The sequence below is a fragment of the Odocoileus virginianus genome, unplaced genomic scaffold (assembly GCF_023699985.2).
Source record: "Odocoileus virginianus isolate 20LAN1187 ecotype Illinois unplaced genomic scaffold, Ovbor_1.2 Unplaced_Scaffold_23, whole genome shotgun sequence".
Classification (NCBI taxonomy): domain Eukaryota; kingdom Metazoa; phylum Chordata; class Mammalia; order Artiodactyla; family Cervidae; genus Odocoileus; species Odocoileus virginianus.
In genome coordinates, this window is record NW_027224285.1 from 363,944 (window position 1) to 383,091 (window position 19,148).

General features: G+C 44.0%; 1 long non-coding RNA gene and 1 other non-coding gene across 2 annotated transcripts in view; one reads left to right on the top strand and one right to left on the bottom strand.

Moving 5' to 3' along the window:
• LOC139033625 (uncharacterized) overlaps nt 1-19,148 on the top strand; it is a 329,098-nt gene that overhangs the window by 80,420 nt on the left and 229,530 nt on the right. The window lies entirely within an intron of this gene.
• Nucleotides 13,531-13,603, bottom strand: TRNAG-CCC (transfer RNA glycine (anticodon CCC)). The gene has a single exon. It is a non-coding gene; the product is annotated as a tRNA-Gly (tRNA).

Consider the following 19,148-nt stretch of genomic DNA (forward strand, 5'->3'; position numbering starts at 1 on the left):
TGCATGTCCCAGGAGGGGAAAATGGTACCTGTGTCAGTGCTGTGTAGTACTTCACTACAACACAAGTCACTGTCCACATTATTTTTATTGATAGTCCAGTGCTATCATTTCTCATTCTTTATCAGGATGGTCAAGAAAACCATCTTGACAGGATAGGCTGTCCTCCCTTTATTTTTGTCATACTCTGGTTCTGCACGTGGGACAAGAAAGTCATGTAGCTGGGTACACACACACCAGCATGCAAAACATTATTTCTGTAGGAACAAATGTGTGTGCATAGACACACACACAGTCTACAAGTATCCACACCAGGTTACAACTGTGCCCCCTCTGGGGTTGTATCAATAGACAGCAGCAAAGAGGAGATTTAACTTTAACTAGAAGGTCTGAGGTTTGTTTTTTGTTTTTTCCAGGGGTCGTTGTTTGTTTTGTAAATCAGTACAAGTTCATGGATTGGTTTTGTAACTTAGTCTTATTGAAGTATAATTGATTTATGATGTTGTTTTAGTTTCTAGTGAAATTATTAATATCAGGGCTTCCCTAATAGGTCAGTTGGTAAAGAATCCACCTGCAATGCAGGAGACCCTGGCTCAATTCTTGGGTTGGGAAGATCTACTGGAGAAGAGATAGGCTACCCACTCTGATATTCTTGGGTTTCCCTTGTGGCTTAGCTGGTAAAGAATCTGCCTGCAACGTGGGAGACCTGGGTTCAGTCCCTGGTTTGGGAGGATCCCCTGGAAAATGAGAAAGGCTACCCACTCCAGTATTCTGGCCTAGAGAATTCCATGGGGTCACAAAGAGTCGGACACGACTGAGCAACTTTCACTTCACTTTCTTTAGTTTCTGGTGAAACTACTAATACAAGGTGATTCAGATATATATAACTGATTCAGGGGTGTGTGTGTGGGGGGGGGCGCACGCGCTCAGTCGTGTCCAACTCTTTGCGACCCCAGGGACTGTAACCCGCCAGGCTCTCTGTCCATGGGATTCTCCAGGCAAGAATATTGGAGTAGGTTGCCATTTCCTCCTCCAGGGGATCTTCCTGACCCAGGGATCAAACTCATGTCTCATGTCTCCTGCATTGGTAGGCGTGTTCCACTAGAGCCTCCAGGGAAGCCTAATATAGATATTGCTTTTCATGTTCTTTTCCATTATGGTTTATTACAGGATATTGAACTTATTTATTTTTATTTATTTATTTATGGCTGTGCTGGGTCTTTGTTGCTGCGGGGCTTTTCTGTAGTTGCGGCGAGCAGTGGCTACTCTTCATTGTGGTGCGCCTGCTTCTCTTTGCGGTGTCTTCTCTTATTGGGGAGCAGAGACTCTAGGTGTGTGAGCTTCAGTAGTTGTGGTTCCTGGGCTCTTGAGGACAGGTTCGATAGTTGTGGTGCACAGGCTCAGTTGCTCCCCTGCATGTGGGATCTTCCTGGACCAGGGATTGAATCCATGTCTCCTGCATTGACAGGTGGATTCTTTACCACTGAGCCACCAGGGAAGCCCTGTTGTTTATTTTATATATAGTAGTTTGTATCTGCTAATCCCAAACTCCTAATTTATCCCTTCCCCACCCTCTTTCCTCTTTGGTAGTGGTAAGTTTGTTTTCCGTGTCTGTGAGTCTATTTCTGTTTATGTTTCATAAGTTCATTTATGTCATATTTTTATTTCCACATTTAAGTGATATCATATGAAATTAGTCTTTCTCTTTTTGACTTACATTCACTTAGTGTGATAATCTCTAGATCCATCCATGTTGCTGCAAATGGCATTATTTCATTCTTTTTCATGGCTGAGTAGTATTCCATTGTATATATGTATCACATCTTCTTTATCCATTCATCTGTCAATGAACATTTAGGTTGTTTCCATGTCTTGGCTACTGTGAATAGTGCTGCTATGAAAACAGGACTGCATATATCTTTTCAAATTATTGTTTTGTCCAGATACATGCCCAGGAGTGGGATTGCTCTTCCTATGTTAATCCTATCTTTATGCCCATCAGCAGACGAGTGGATGAGGAAGCTGTGGTACATATACACCATGGAATATTACTCAGCCATTAAAAAGAATTCATTTGAATCAGTTCTAATGAGATGGATGAAACTGGAGCCCATTATACAGAGCGAAGTAAGCCAGAAAGATAAAGACCATTACAGTATACTAACACATATATATGGACTTTAGAAAGATGGTAATGATAACCCTATATGCAAAACAGAAAAAGAGACTCAGATGTATAGAACAGACTTTGTGGACTCTGGGAGAAGGCGAGGGTGGGATGTTTCAAGAGAACAGCATTGAAACATGTATATTATCTAGGGTGAAACAGATCACCAGCCCAGATTGTGTGCATGAGACAGGTGCTCGGGCCTGGTGCACTGGGAAGACCCAGAGGGATCGGGTGGAGAGGGAGGTGGGAGGGGGGACTGGGATGGGGAATATATGTAAATCCATGGCTAATTCATTTCAATGTATGACAAAAACTACTGTAATGATGTAAAGTAATTAGCCTATAAAAAAAAAGAAAAGAGACATTAAAAAATAAAATAAAATAAAACACACACACACACACAAAATAATCCTATCTTTAGTTTTATGAGGAACCTTTTGACTATTTCCTATAGTGGCTACACCAATTTATAGTCCCACCAACAGTGTAGGAGGGTTCCCTTTCTCCACACCCTCTCCAGCATTTGTTATTTGTAGACTTTTTAATGATGGCCATTCTGACCAGTGTGAGGTGGTACCTCATTGTAGTTTTGATTTGCATTTCTCTAATAATTAGTGATATTGAGCATCTTTTCATATGCCTATTGGCCATCTGTATGTCTTTTTTGGAGAAATATTTATTTGGGTCTCCTGCCCACTTTTTTGTTTGTTTATTTTACAGTTTCAGTACCAATAAGTTTTTATTTATTGTATATTCCCAAGGAAAAGAAAGGGAAGGGAAAAGGGTCAGCGTGTGTGTTACAAAATGATAGCAAATGGGAAAGGAAGTACCTGGCACAGCAAAATCAGCCATCAAATAAACACTGCCCAGATGGGGTCACCAAAGCCCAAGGGGCTATGTCTCCTGCAGTTCAGGAATGAGAAGGGATGAGGGAAAGAACAGATGGGTACATGCTTTTCTACCCTCCCTCCCTATAAATTCAAGATTTCATACAAAGAGCAGTAAACATGGAGTTACATTCGTCCGTCTGCTATTAAACAATCTTGTGGCTACTTTGACATAAGTTTCTTGCACCTGCATAAAAGTTCCTGAGTGACTTGGATATACATTCATCCTTCCTTTCGTGGTCTCCCAGCCCCACCTTCTACATGGAAGGCCCCCTTCGTTGCTCCTCTCTACCCTTGGATTAGAAATTAAAGTTGGTCTTGATCCATCCAAATACAGCAGTCCGTGTAGCATGAATCACATCAAGGAATGGACGTGACTCGAGATTGGGAACAAGGGATGGAGAGATCTTAGCTTCTTCAGGATTTTTGCACAAATCACTTAATCACAGATACCCCACAAATTAAATGTATAGGTATATGGTCTATTTTGGGGGGCACAAACGTGGAAGAGAAGGGGGTAGGAATCTAGTTTTTAGGACAGATCCTGTTTGAAACAGGAAATAGAGCAAGAGGAACACAAAAGAAAGTGTGGTTCAAGATGCCCCCGCTTCAAGAAGAGGGGTCCCCAAGCTTATGTTTCAGATCTTTTTGCCTGGTGCAGAACATTTTGTCAAAGATGCTTTGGCTATTTTTCTCAATATAAAAAGAAGTTTGTAAACAATAAAACCCCAAAAGAACATGGAGAAGACCAACATTATATTTACACAAACTAGGCCACCTAGCAATCACCAAATCAGCTACTTGTGAAGTCCTACAAAGCCCAGACAAATATAATAACTAGAGGGGGCAGCAGTTGGGAGAGACAAGGATCAGACACACATCACCCAATGCATTCTACTGCATTTGCCCTGTGACAACACAGTGAGGTAAGTCTGCATTGATCTCACGGCATGTAAATGAACGTACCCTCCACTTTCTCCTTTAGCTGCCATGACACTAATCACTGCTGCAGCAGGGTAGGACCCTGGCTCTGGGAACCACAAAGAAGCCATTGCTGATGGTCTCTCCAGAAGCCAAGGAGGAAAAGCCCAGAATCGTTAAAGATCTTGTCCTTGCTTCACATATCCATCCTTGGGCAGCTCAAGATGGGTACAGAGGCATTGTTCTTAAAACCTCTCCTTACCAACTTCCATTTCTTATACCCTGCTGTGCATGGTTGGCCTAGCCCAGTCAGGTAAAGGATGGATCTGGTATATGAAGCGAGTCCTGTGCTCTGGGATTATAGATCTGGAACAGAAATCCTTTATCACACATACAGATGACCTTTGCCTATTCTTGGCTTCCCCTCCCTGCACTTCTTACCTGACCCAGCCTCACCTAACCTCTCTGTACCACATTTTCCTGTTCAGACCAATTTCCAGTCTTTCAGTAGGAAGGAGACCAAGTCATGGGGCAACCCAGTTAAAACCTAGTCTCTCATGAAACACTGAAGATGGAGGGGTTTCAAGAGGACACTATGGCAGAAGAGCCAGCTCTAATTGGCAAAAATGAGGTAGTTCAATAGGCTATACACTCCAAATAGTTGTTTTCTCTGGTGATACAGCAACAAAAAGCATTCCTGCCATGCAGACCCGGAGCTGCTGCCTACTTATCACTAAGATTACTCACATACCTGAGTAATGCAGGAATGAAGGCCTTAAATTAAAATACACAAAATACAAAACCAGACTATTTATATTACAGAAAAAAAAAGTTAAAATGCACAAGATACATCATTCGCACATAGCTAGTGCAGTTGACATCTTGAAGAAAGTGGGACCCAAATTACAGTCACCAAAGGCAGGAAATAAAATTGTGTTGGCCCAGAATGGGGTGAGAATGAGCTTAGAAGCAGTAGGTCTGCAGCCGTTCCCTCGATTACCCCTTTTGCCTGTCATCACAACCTACTATTTGAGACATTTCTCAGCATTCTGTCCCAAGAGAGGGTTATGAGGAGAGAAGACAAGGAAAACCCTGCTGCCCCCAAAATGTTTCCTCCCACAGAATGTAGGGGCTTGTGGGTTGGGTCCATCAATCTGTTCTCTTCTTAATCTTTACACTCTGATATGGGAAATATTATTCCATATTCTTCTTTAAGAAAACAACTTCCCTACCCAGGCCACTTTCAAAAGCTGGAGATTCTGGGGGTGGAGACTCATATAAAGCATGCAGGGAGGGTTAACCCCCAAAGCCCTCATGTGCATTTGGATAGAGCTGATTGGAGTTTCTTTGCCTCACCCCTTCCTCCCACCAAGAGGGAAGAATGTGTGATGCTGTGGACTCCAGCCTCAGATATATGGCAGTGCCAGCTGCCCCCTACCCACCCTGTCCCCACTTTCTCCACTCTGCCGATTGATGCCTGCTCCTCAAAGCTTTCTGATCACAAAAGGATAGCCCCCACCCACTGTGGCTCAATTCTGGGCCTCTGGGAGCATGGCAGAGCTATGGATCTCTTCTTCCTCCTCCCGAAAGTAGGCTGGCTTTCCCTGGGGGCTGGGAGCTTGCTGGGCCTTCAGTGGGCACGAGGCTGCCACATGGTTGATGCTCTGGCAGAAGTGGCACTTCTTGGGCTGGGGTGGCAGTTTGCATTCCTTGGCATGATGGTCTAGACCTCCACAGTTGTAGCACCTGTCTCCCTTTGATCTGCGTTTCTGCATATTCTTCCCTTTGGGCCGCCTTTCACTCCCAATACAGAACACCCCACCAGGGCCGGTGACTCGGATAGATTCCAGGCCCTTGGCAGACTTCTTAAAGGTGAACTCCACGGCCTCACCCTCCTTCAGGCTCCGGAAGCCCTCCATGTGCAGCTTACTCTGGTGCACAAAGGCATCCACCGGGGGGTCGAGAGCGACCCCTGCGCAGGCGGTCATGGACAGGAACCCAAACCCCGTGTGCACAGATGCCGGCACCCAGCAGCTGCGGCTCCTCCGCCCGGTGGGCCGCGTCCTCCGGCGCCTCCTCCGGCGCTTTGGCGCAGCCACCTGCAAACTGCTGGTTTGACACAGAGCCCGTGGTAGTCGGCTGAGCCCGCGGCCCCGGGCCCCTGCTCCGGTGGCTGCTGGCCCCAGAGAAGTCCGGAGGCAAAGGGGTGGCTCGGGAAAGAGGCAGCTACATCTTCCCCAGCTCTGCCCACTTTTTGATTGGTTTATTTGGTTTATTTTTGGTTGTTGAGTTGTTCGAGCTGTTTGTATATTTTGGAAATAAGCCCTTGTCAGCTGCATTGTTTGCAAACATTTTCTTTCAATCCATAGGTTGTGTTTTTGTTTCGTTTATGGTTACCTTTGCTGTGTAAAAGCTTATAAGTTTGATTATGTCCCATTTGTTCATTTTTGCTTTTATTTCTGTTGCCTTGGGAGACTGACTATAAGGTCTGCATTTTTAATAAAAAATGTATTCATGTATTTATTGAGTAAATAAAATGCAATAATTTAAAAGAAATTATAATGAGGAAATATCTCATTTAGAATAGGATCCCTATAATATTGAAAGTATATAGAATGCTCAGAAATTGTGAAAAAAACTAAACACATAAAAAACAAGAACTACATATGGTTGGCCCAGTAACTCTTACCTAATCAGCTCTGTTTAGTCAGTTTGCTGAGCTAATGGTCTGGAGAGAGGAAGGTGGATTCAACCTTCTATCCCAGGAGGGACTAGCCCTCTGAGAACTAGGAGAGGGACTCACCTAATTAGCAGAACGGGAGGCGGTTTCCAGGAGTGACCCTAAGCAGTAAGGCAAGTAAGGCAGAGCCTCAATATTAATTCCAGTTACAGTCCGATGAGAACCCATTCGTAAGGACTGCCTTTGACAGGCTCCTCCCCTGCCGCTCGGGCCTGACCTTGAGCCGCCATCACTGTCGCCAGCCTCAGAGAAGAAACTGCACTGGGCTCAGCCCCAGGCTGGGTGGGGATGGGAACGGGGAGAGGTGGTCCTGGCAGAGAGAGAAGCATGAGATAATCCTTTCCCCCACTTTCCTGTCCTGGAGGAAGGTGCCCAGTCCCTGGCCTTCGTGAGCCATCACCCTTGCAAGGGAGGCCCCGTGTCACACTTCACCACTCACTGGCTGACCAGGGCACTCACTCTGATCTTGGGTGATGGACATGGTCCTCAAGGCCTCCATCCCAGGGGGGAATCCTTGGAAAGCTGGGGTCATGGAAAGGAAGGCTACACGCCTTGGCCATCTTGTTTCTCCAGGGACCCTGTCATTACAGCTGGTGATAAACCTGCTGTTTTTCCCAATTAGCAGCCTTAATACCTCATGCAAGCCATTAACAGGCTGATGCAGTGGATACACTTCTTTTGATGTAATTAGCAATGTAATTAGTAATCGATACTTGGGTAATTGCTTCCTTGGGTTTGTATTTAGTCCTTGGGGTCTCGGCATCATGAGGATCATTCATCTCCAGATGTGATAATGAGTGTGTGTCAGTCACTGACAGCCCTGCTCACCCAGGATCCCTCAAGGGACAGCTCAGCAAGCAGACACTGATGGTCAGGCTTTGTCCCCAGCGTCTGGGAGCCTTCGGAAGATGTGGTTGCAGTGAATCCTGGGTCCATCAAGGGCTTGGGTTCCTGCTCTGGGAGTAGAGGTCAAAGGGTGGTCCCAGGGAAAGCTCAGACCCTCCCCCTCCTCATATTGCCACCCTTCCAGAAGAATCTAGGGATGATACTGAGGATGGTCCCCCAACTAAAGGTGATGAGACATCATGTCCTTCATATTCTTCCTCCTCATGCTCCCTCAGCTCTCCCCCTCCAAGCCCAGCACACCGCGGCCTGCCTTCCCAGCTTGCTGGGAAGCCTGGGGCTGAGCCCAGTGCAATTTTCTCTGTGAGGCTGGCGACAGCGATGGCGGCTCAAGGTCAGGCCAGAGCGGCAGGAGAGGAGCCTGTCAAAGGCAGTCCTTATGAATGGGTTCTCATCGGACTGTAATTGGAATTAATATTGAGGCTCTGCTTCCAGGAACTTCCCCAGCAGACAAATCTGAGCTGCGGAGGTCTGGGCTGGAATGCTCCGAGAGCCAGCCATAAATCTCTCCCCAGCATGACGATGCACAAGCTAATTGCTCTGGAAGCACACAGCATGTCATTCTGCGTCCTCCCAGGCTTGATCCCCTTGCTGGGAACAGGGCCAGGGAGAGGTGGACGGGAGCTGGCAAAGTCACCGTGAAGGAAAACATTTTAATTCATTTAATTATGAGTCTCAGAAAACCAAGCTCTGTTTATTCTTGAGCTAGTCAAAGGAAATGAGATGTGACACTTCCCACCCCCACCTTCCCCTTGGATAAGCTGGAAGTGTTGGATGTGGGCAGCATCAGGCTGAGTGCATCCAGGAACAGGTCCTATAGGGGGCAGTGGTCCAGCCCGAGCAGGCTTGTGCCCTCCAGCCCCTGATCAACACCCTCCCCCATCCTCTGTCTCTCTCACACACACACAATCAGCATTATCTCTTTCCCTTCACAATGGACAAAGTTTCATGTTGGATCTACCTTTTCTAAGTATGCGCTTGATAAATGGCAAGATGGTAACAGATATGAAACTTAAAATAATAATCATAAACTTTGAAATAATAATCAATAAACCTTTAAATGATAACCATAAGCCCTTTACCAGAATATCTGTACCTCTCCATCCCTCCATCTATTCATGACGGTGATGTATGTTAGTGCATCTGCAACGTGCCCCGCTTAAGTACTGGTCACTGTTACTTATTGAGGATGCAGGCAGGGCTTGGGTTCCATTCTAAGGGCAGGACATTAGGGTTTAGAGCAAGAGTTGCCCTGGTTGATGCTTTTAGAAGAGTCAGTCTGAGGGACCCTGGCTGCTAGCCTGAAGAGGTAAGACATTCTCCTGGAGGAGACAGGAATCTGGAAGGGGCTTTTGCATAGGGAACTGGCAGATTGTTCTAGCTTGTCTTTGGCCCCTTGGTCTGCCCAATGCAAATCCTGGCAGGCCTCACACCTGGCACCCTGGGGAGCGTGTCCCTCCTTAAGAAGCTTGTGTCCTCGCGCAAGCTCTGGGTGCTGCCAACAGCAGAGCCCCGCTCCTCCCACTGAGAGGCCTGGCACACGGTGTCCTTGACCAGTTCTCTGCTTCCTTCTCTCCAAAACAGTATACTGAATTTATACCATCTGACACTGATGTACGCTTTAAAGCACTTACAATGGTAAATTTTATGTCTATTTTATGACAAAAGTTTTATAAAAATGTAGTATCCAATTCAGGATAAAGTTCTCAGAAAAAGCAACAACAAAGGGGAAATAGCTCAACTTGATGAAGTGTTTTTATTAATCTCAAAACCTACAGTCAACATTTTACTTTTTTGGCTACTATCCTTAACGAGGATATTCCTAGGCATTTATTCACATTCACTAGAACTATTCCTACCAGCAAAGAGAACCCTCATCCAGACTCACAGTCAGTACAGGCTGCCTTAAGTGCTCAAAGTAATTTACTAATTAATAGTAGCAATAATCTTGTACATAGTTTCCATTGTTCTTATTGATTTCTTTTGTCTTTACCTCTCTGGGACTTTTGCATTAACAAATCAATTGAATAAACATTCTTCATTTTATACATATATTGTTTATTAACAATTAAAATAGTTGTTTATCATTAATTTTGCTAACAAGTACTTTGTGAAATTGATAATTGCCTTCCCAAGGGTTTAATAGAAAAAAATTACCCTCTTAGGGTGAGAGAAGACTTATAAAATTTAAAATATATTCTATTTCTGTAAAAATCAAAATTTAAATTTTGATTTAAATTTAATGACAGAGACAACATTACTTTTTCCTTCCCAGGCTGAAAGACTAAATGCTTTTCCCCCCTCAGCTCAGGAAAAAGATAAGAATGACCACTCTTGCCACAACATTGTGCTGATGGGTCTAGATGGTGAAATAAGATAAGAAAATAAAATAAAAGTCATTCAGCCTGGGAAGGAAGAAGTAATATTGTCTCTGTTTGCAGGTGACATGATTGTTTGCATAGAAAATTCAAAAAATATTCCCCAAAACCCCACCAAACCCTCTGAGAACCCTCTTATTAAAAGTTCAACAAGGTCACATGATAAAAGATGAACAAAATCAATGTATTTCTATACATTAGCCTGAACACAGGAATACTGGAATTAAATTCAAAATAGACCTGTTACACAATTTATTAGTCCCACTGTTGGGGTACCTTTGAGGGAATGAAAGCCAGTCCCACTGTTGGGGTACATCTGAGGGAATGAAAGCCAGTCCCACTGTTGGGGTACATCTGAGGGAATGAAAGCCAGTCCCACTGTTGGGGTACATCTGAGGGAATGAAAGCAGCATCTTAAAGAGGCATCTCCACTCCCATGTTCATGGCAGCATTACTCACAGTAGCCAAGATAAGGAAACTATCTGAGTGTTGTAAATAAACAAAGAATATGTTATATATAAGTATCCATAAGAAAGAAGGAAATCCTCCCTTTGCAACATCATGGATTAATCTGAACATTATGCTAAGTGAAATAAGCCAGATAAAGAAAGATGAATACTGTATGATCTCACCAATATGAGGAATTTTTTAAAAAACTCAGAGAAGAGAAAAAGGAAAGAGTGGTTTCCAAGGTCTTAGGTGGGGGTTGGAGGAGGAAGTGGATAGATGTTGGTCAAAGGGTGCAAACTTTCAGTTACAAGATGAATAATGCACAACATGGTGACTATAGTTAATAATACTATATTGTATACTTTAAATTTGCTGTGAGTAGATTTTTAAGCTTTCTGACCACATACAAAAAAGGTAACTGTGTGAAATGATAGATGCATTAACTTGATTGTGGTAATTATTTCATAATGTATACATATATCAAATAATCATATTGCATACTTTAAATAATCTTCCTTAGTAGCTCAGATGATAAAGAATCTGCCTGCAATGTGGGAGATCTGGGTTAGACCCCCCAGGTCAGGAAGATCCCCTGGAGAAGGAAGTGACAAACCACTCCAGTCTTCTTGCCTAGAGAATCCCATGGACAGACCATGGAGTTCCAAACAGACACAACTAAGTGACTAACACTTTCATTTTTCATACTTTAAATACAATTTTGTCAATTATGCCTCAATAAAACTGGAAAAATACAATACTATTTATAATCACTAAAACAAAACATGTACAGTATTTGAATGCCGAGAACTACTAAACACTGATGAAAGAAATCAAAGAAGATCTAAGTAAAGGGAGATACATGCTGTGTTTGTGGACTGGAAGGCTGAACATGGTAGAGATACCTATCAATTCTTCCCAAATTGAGATTATTTTAAAACTTATATGGAAGTTCAAAGGAACTAGAATAACCAAAACAGTTTTGAAAAAGAAAAATAGAGTAGGAGGAATTAGTCCACATGATTTTAAGACATTATACAGTTATAGTAATCAAGACTGTGGTCCTGGTAGAGGTTAGTTACATAGATGAATGGAACAGAATATAGAACCCAGGAAAAAACCCACTGATCTTTGGCAAGGTGCAAAAGCAATTCAGTAGAGGAAAGACAGCTTGTTCAACAAATAGTGTTGCAGAAATCAGTCAGTCATTGGCAAAAAAAAAAGAGCCAAACTTCAATCTAAACCTCCTATCTGATTTAAAAAATTAACTTACTAAGGACGATAGGCTTAAATGTAAAACTTAAAACTATAAAGCTTTTGGAAAAAAATAAGAGAAAAAATTCAGGACCTAGGATTAGGCAAAGTGTTCTTAGACTTGACACTAAAAGCACAATCCATTTAAAAAAATCAATAAATTGGGCTTCTTCAGAATTAAAAACTTTTGCTCTGCAGAATGTTCTGTTAAGAGGATGAAAGACAAGCTATAGACAATATATTTGGAAGATACATTTGTAGGCCACATATCTGATGAAAATATAAAATATACAAAGAACTCTCAGAAGGCAATAAAGAAAAAAAAAACCCAGTTAGAAAATGGGCAAAGGACATGAAGAGACCTCTCACCAAAGACACAAATAAGCACATGAAAAGATGTTCAACATCACTGACCATCAGAGGGATGTGAATCAAAACCACTACACATCTATCAGAACGTCTGAAATAAAAACAGTGACAATACCAAGTGCTGGTGAGGATGCAGAGAAACTGGATCCATTGGATACACTGCTTATGAGAACCTAAAATGGTAAAGCCACTCTGGGAAACAGTTTGGCAGTTCTTTAAGAACAAAACAAAAAAACAAGCAGCAGCAGCAGCAACAACAACAAAGTCCCTAAATACGCAACTACACTGTGACCCAGCAACTGCATCCAAGGCATTTATATACAAGAAATGAAAACTTAGGTTTGCACAAAAATCTCTACAAGAAGACACATAACAACTTTTTTGGTAGTAGCTGAAAATTGGAAACACCCTAGAAAACAGTCTTTCATTGAGTGACTGGTTAAACAAACCAAGGCAAATCCACACCATGAAATTTTACACAGCATTAACAAGGAAAAAATTACTGGTTCATGCATCAACCTGAATGAAACTCCAGAGGATTATGCCAAGTGAGAAAACCCAAATCCAAGGTTACATGCTTCATGACTCCATTTGCATAATATTCTTGATAAAATTATAGCAATGGAGAATGGATTGATGTTTCCCAGGGGTTAAGGATGGGGCAGGGTTAAGGGGCAGGGAACTCCTCTCCTTGGGGCAGCTGAGGCGGGGACGTATATGATAAAATGGCAACATGAGGATCCTTGTGGTGATGGAAATACTGTGTCTCTCCACTGTATCTGTGGTTATCCTGGTTGTGACATTGTAGTACAGTTTTACAAGATGTTATCATGGGAGGAAATTGGGTAAAAAGTACATTATAAATATACTAATAAACCTCTCAGTATTATTTATTAGAATTGCATATGAATCTGTTTTTAAAAATTAAAAGTTTCATTAGAAAGTACTCAAAATGTTGCCTAGATTTAACAAAATCAACCTAAGCTGTGAATTTAATGACATAAAGCATTAAAACAAAGTTGTCTTTGATTACCTGACTTTTAAACTTCATCCAAGCTATCTGTATATATTGTCTGTATAAAACATTTAAACCTATTACAAGGCTTATAAAGAAAAATGGCAGTCCTTTGCCCTAACGCTTTCCACCCCTAGAAGGATCTCATTTAGGCTTTACAGCTCTTCCATCTGGTATATACTTTCAGATTCTAAGAAAAATGCTTACATTGCTATTTCTTGATTTTTCCATTTAGATGTTAACTAAGTGATGAACCTGCTTTCAAGGAAACTAAGAGTTTGGTTCTGCTTACATCCTCTCCTCCCTCCACCCCCTACCCTCAACTTCCAGTGGCATTATCTCATGACAGCTTCTTTTTAATATGTAAAATAATATGTATTTATTTATTTGGCGGTGTCAGATCTTAGTTGCAGTGTAAAGGATCTTTAGTTGTGGCACATGGGATCTAGTTCCCTGACCAGGGATCGAACCCAGGCCCCCTGCATTGGGAGCACAGAGTCTTAGCCACTGGACCACCAGGGAAGTCCCTCTTATGATATCATTTTAAATTAATTTTACTTCTTAATATATGATTTAGTAAATGTCTTTTATAGCCTAGTCAGATCCTTTTCTATTCGTTCATCCAGTCATGCATGCCTAGTATGCACCAGGCACTGTTCTAGGGACTGAGGACCCAGCACTGAACAAAACAAATGAAATGCTTTGCATTGAGGCTCAAGGAGCTGGGTAAGAAACAAATATGTGATTATTTTTCAAGTCTTAAGCACTACAGAGGTTCAGGGAATGGGGTGCAAACTGGTCTTGAACCATAACCACAAAATATTATATGGGAGATGAACTGCCAAGAATGGACTATATTAATAAGAAAAGGAGCATGTCAATACAGCAAATGCTTGACTGTCTACTGTTATTCCTAGTGCTGTGTTAGAATGTGAGTATTCAGAATGAGTACTAGTCTTTCCCTACGAAAGCCCACAATATAGAAGTATTGTCAAAAGTTCGTTTGGGTTTTTCCATCACAAATCATGGAAAAACCTGAACAATCTTTTTGGCCAACCCAATAATTCTGTGTCAGGTATTTCACTGAATGTTGAGTAACTGTCAATCATATTGTAACTTTCATGCTTAGGTCAAAAAGCAGTACCATCAGCAGCATCACCTTTTGGTGATAATTTGACATTCATGATTTTTTCTATTAACTTTCATTTTTTGATTTTTCTATAATCATGCAATGTCTCTTTTTTATTAAAAATAGTTGATTTACAATGCTGTGTTAATTTCTGCTGTATAGCAAAGTGATTCAGTTATATATATATATACATTCTTTTTCATACTCTTTTCCATTATGGTTTATCACAGGATACTGAATATAGTTCCCTGTGCTATACAGTAGGGGCTTCTTGTCTATCTATCCTATATGTGATAGTTTGCGTTTGCTAACTCCAGATTTCCAATCCATTCTTCCTCCTCCCCCATCCTCCTCTCCCTTGTCAACCACAAGTCTGTTCTCTACAAGTCTGTGAGTCTCTTTCCTAAGTTTATTTGTGCCATATTTTAGATTGCACGTTTAAGTGATATCATATGATATTTGTCTTTCTTTATCTGACTTACTCACAGTAAACAATCTCTAAGTCCATTCATGTTGCTGCAAATGGCATCTTTTGTTCTTTTTTGTGGCTGAGTATGTATTCCATTATGTATATATACCACATCTTCTTTATCCATTCACTTATCTATGGACACTTAGACTATTTCCATGTTTTGGTCATTGTGAATAGTGCTGCTTTGAACATAGGGATGCATGTATCTTTTCAAATTATAGTTTTGCCTGAATATATGCCCAGGAGTTGGATTCTTGGATCCTATGGCAACTCTATTTTTAGTTTTCTGAGGAGCCTCCATACTGTTTTCCATAGTGGCTGCACTGCCTTTTCTTATTAGGATTTTTAGTAGAGCTTTGATTAAAATGCTTCTTTGATATTATAGCAGAGATATGTGATTTTCTAATTTATTATACATTGTAATTTTCCTAAAATATCAAGAATAATGGGGAAAACCTTGTCTTTAAAACTTTAAAAAAAGAGGACAGTTTTTTTTTTAAGGTGACAAGTTGCAGGAATAAGGAAGGAGAACAACAATTCTAATATAAAGACACACAGGATTTTTTAAAAATTAAATTTATTTATTTTTAATTGAAGGATAATTGCTTTACAGTGTTGTATTGCTTTCTGCCATACATCAACATGAATCAGCCACAGGTGTACCTACGTACCCTCCTTTTTGAACCTCCCTCCCCATCCCACCAGTTTAGATTGTTACAGAGCCCTGGTTTGAGTTCCCTGCATCATACAGCAAATTCCCATTGGCTATCTATTTTACATGTGATGGTATATATGTTTCCAGGAATGTATGGAGAGTAACACGGATTACCTTTGTTTGTAGCAGCCTGAGATATGTGAATGATAGCATTATCTTTCTGGGCCAGGGCAAAGCAATAAATGAACAAAAATTATACCATAAAAACATTTATAGTGTAAGAATTAGGAAAAGAATGGTCAGAGATGGAAAGAGGAATGGGAGGAAATATTATTGGTCCAGCGTCTTGTGGGGAAGCAGCCAACCTCCATGTCAGTTACTTCTGTTCCTAGACAATTGGATTTGAAGATCTTTAGCATTTGCATGCTTTCTTTTTTTTTTTTTTTTTTTAATGTCATGAGCTCATGTGTTAGAGATGTAATAGTGTCTATGTATTGGAATACAGCATGGTTTGATCTAAAAGTTTATCTAACTTCTACTGTTAAAAAAAAAAAAGGAAAACCCAAACCCAATGCTCAAGTATTTGGGCTTTTTAAAAGTAATTTTGATCCAGTATCGAAGGCACAAATTTCACCTTGTAATGGCCAGAAGAATTTAGCAAACAGGACTACTGAGAGTTGCCAACTCTTGGATCAGGGCAGCATTTGTGTGTGGGTGTGTGAAACAGATGGTGAAATATAAAATGGTATAGGTGCAAAAAAGGGAACAGTGTTTGCACTTAACCTTTAAACAAACATAAGAATACAGAACACAGTACTTAAAAATTGAAGTAGAATTTAATATCTACTTAGTTGTTTCCTTTCAGTTCAGTTCAGTCACTCAGTCGTGTCCGACTCTTTCCTTCAAGTAATATGAAAAACTGAGATGCAGAAGTAACTTGATACCAGGGATGAAGTAAGAGTAGATAATATGCTGACAACTCTGGATGTTATTCTTCCCAGCAACTTGCAAACCCTCCCTGGGTCTCTCAGCAGAGCCTCGCTGACGACTAGCAGAGGGCAGCTCCAGCGAGGGCTCCAGTCTTCTCAGAGTGGACAGAGGAGACGCTAGGGGCCTGACAAGGGCAGGCGAGCCCCGGGGGTCTCCAGAGGAAGAGCTTATCCAGGCAGGAGGAGCAGAAAGTTCTGAAGCCCTGGGTGGGAGTAAGCTCGGTGTGTCCCCAGGCCAATGTGATGGTGTGATGGAAAAGAGGAGGGAACCAGAGGAGATGACAACAGAACAGCGGTGGCGGTGGGTGGGGTGGGGGGCAGCTAACAGCTCCCCTTTCCTCCCAGGGCCCCTCACCTCGTGGGAAGCCAGGCTCGCTTCTCACTTACTGATGCCCTGCCTGCCCTTAGCAGTAGCTAAGATTCAGCCTTTTCCACTCTGTGAAGTCAGGTACCGCTCATCCTCCAAGTTTCCATCTTTCAAAATTCTGTGACACCCTGAATCTGCTGTCCTGTCTTCCCACAGAGCTCTGTCACCTCTTCCTGCCGATCATCTCCCAAGGGTAGAAGCTCCACGCCTGACGGAGGGGCGGGGGCCCACCTGGAGGGCTAAGGCAGTCAGCAGAGATGTCGCCAGGGAAATGGAGCTTGAGCTGAACGGGAGCAAGTGAGGAGGAGGAGATGAGGGTGCCGCGTTCCCAACAGCTGGGCTGCGTTGCCCTTGTCACGCTCTGCTTCCCCAGCTTGGGTTATTTTGGGTCAGGCAGCAGGGACCTGCCTCGATAGCACCGTGGGTGGTGAGTGGCAGGCTCGCCTACTTCCTCCAGCTGCCTGGGAACAGGGCCAGGCTGGTCCCAGTTCAGGCTGAGCGAGGGGTCCACCACCCTGGAGGAGAGCTGGGAGGAGCCCTTGGAGCAGGGAAATCAGATCCCTGTCAACATCAGCTTCTGTGGTGCTCAGTTTAGGGAGGGGACAGATGTCTACGCAGACACCTGCCAGGCCGGCCTGGCAAAGGATGGCACCACATGACGCAGGCCATAGGCAGTGTCTCTGGGTGGGCTGGGGTCTGGGGACAGTCTTCACTACCAGTCAGCAGTTGAATGGGACAAGAACAGAGGAGTTTGTTAGGCTGAGTAGTGCTGGGCAAAGAGCAAAAGCAAGGAAGGAGGCTCAGAGACTCCTTGCGGGGGCAGGAGCCTCTCCTGGGGAATTCTGTGGCTTTGTCATAGGGCCAGGAGTTGGGGGCCTCCCAACAGGGCTGGCATAGTGGAAACAGCTGCTTCCCTCACCTCTGAGCAATCCTTACAGCTACCTGGGAGGTGACATTCCCTCATCTGAGGAGGCAGGATGTGTCTCCTGGCTGGTTTCACCTTCTCGTTACCCTCACAACTGAGTGTGTGCCTGTTTAGTCACTTCAGTCATGTCCGACTCTTTGCAACCCTAAGGACTGTAGCCCGCCAGGCTCCTCTGTCCATGGGATTTTCTGGAGTGGGGGTGCTGGGCGGGCTACTGGAGTGCTGGAATACTGGAGTGGGGTGCTGGGCGGGCCCTTCTGCAGGGGATCTTCCCCACCCAGGGGTCGAACCCAGGTCTCCTGCATTGCAGGCAGAGTTTCAGTGCTGAGCCAGGGGGGAAGCCCCGCAACTGAGTGAAGCACTATCAAAGTCAAACTTTTGAAAAGTCACAATTGCCCACTTCTTAGGTGCAGGAGCAAAAGGGAAAGATAGAAAGAACCCCGATTACCTACTGCGGTCCCCAGTCCCACGGCAGAGGCTTGGGGTCTGAGTGCAGAGGCCATGCGGCGCAGCAGCAGGGGATGTGTGGCTGCACCAGTCAGAGGGGTCAGCCTGGCCGTGGACTCTGGGACAGAATGTGCTGTCATCCCTCAGAGCAAGGATGTGCCTGCCAGTGGTGGGGTCCCCTGGAATCCAGCAGAGGAAACGCCTTTTCACCTGCAGCTCAGTCACCCACAATTCACTCAGCAGGGCCGTCAGGGAATCTCTCTGAACCACCCTGACTCTTAGGGAGGCTTGGTGTGAGTTAAGAAGAGGAGGCAGCCTTGAGTCAGGGTGGGTGGTGGGCTGGGTGGGCTCCTGGCCCCAGTCTCCTGGAGAGCACCCCGAGCCGAGGTGTGGCTCCCATAGCTGCAGGCAGCACCTCTGCACTGTGGGCCCCACATAGTTCCCGAGCAGGCTGGCTCCGATTTGTGACCTCTGTGGGGCCCAGTGTTGGCTGGTATCTTTGCTCCCAGGAGCAGGGCAGGGGACCTTTCTCCTTCGCTCAGGGGAGCTGCAGCTGTGGGTAGGCAGTCCCAGCCCCTGGCAGGGGGGTGCTCAGGTTCTCTGCCGGAGTCAGGGCCGGCTGGCCTGAGAGAAGGATGTGGCAAGTGTCTTGGACTCTGTACGGTCTCTGCTCTCGGTGGCCGTGGCCTTCCCACCTGGATCCCAGCCAGTGGAGTGGCACCGTGTGCTCTCTATACACTCACCCGCACCACCCCACTCCCGCTGAGTAATTGCACAATTAGCTCAAAGCTACACGTTGCCGCTCAGGGTGAATCTGGTCTAAAAATATTTTCTTATGAAAAACACAACAGAACCTAAAATAGCCCCTCTGTGTTTGCCCAGGGGCACCTCCTGCTGGGGCCACCCCAAGCTGTGACTCAGGTTTTTGAGAGTGTGGAATCCTCAGGCAGCAGATACACTGGGCACAGTTTCCCTCCTCAGGGCAGGTGAGCTATAGCTGTCCACAGACCCCCAGCTCCCCAGAGCCGGCCAGAAGTCCACCAGGACTGCCCGGGAGGCTCCCATTTGTGTTGAGGCAGAGTC